Below are 704 nucleotides of genomic sequence, written 5' to 3'. Positions count from 1 at the left end.
GTCATTTGGTACCAATCAGATTGGCAATAATGAAAAAGTCTGATGACAATACCAACTGTTATCAAAATTTGGCAAGGGAGACTTTAGAGGTGTAAATTGGTGCAATCACTTGGGAAAGCATTTTGGCCACTCTTGTAATGTTGAAAACACACATTTTGTATAGCTTTGTTGACAAGGTTGCAGAAGGGACATGCCAATTTATGGAAGATATTTAAACCAAAAAACCATATCTATCCAATTTATGGCTACACAATAGTGAAACAGCACAGAAATGCTAAATCCTAAATTCATGCTTTTGATATGTGGGGAAGGAGTGCAGAAGGGGACCGAGGGAAGCTCGACGGGGCCACCAACATCACCTGCAAGTTCTGTTTTCCATTAAAATAAAAAACAAAATACGAACCAAGTATTGAAAAATATTAAGATCAGGCAGCTGGGTTAGGAAGTGTTCATTAGATTATTATCCTTTTCTGGATGCTCAGGAGATTTCATAATTAAATAAGGAGGGTTAATGGGCAGTGAGAAAGCACAGGCTGGAGGTGGCGGAAGCTCACTAGAGCAGTTTTGCCCTGAAGAGAAACAACAAAACTGGCAGCTGCGAGGACCTGTGTGCAGGAGTCATTAGAAACATGTTGTCTGTTGGTCAAAACGCCTCCATGAACGGGGAGAAATCGCCTATGTAGTGGAGAAATAAGACGACCCCA

Source organism: Otolemur garnettii, unplaced genomic scaffold, assembly GCF_000181295.1.
Source record: "Otolemur garnettii isolate 467f Iridium unplaced genomic scaffold, OtoGar3 scaffold00033, whole genome shotgun sequence".
In the NCBI taxonomy this organism is placed as follows: Eukaryota; Metazoa; Chordata; class Mammalia; order Primates; family Galagidae; genus Otolemur; species Otolemur garnettii.
The sequence above is the reverse complement of the archived record's forward strand: the minus strand, read 5'-3'. Positions refer to the sequence as shown.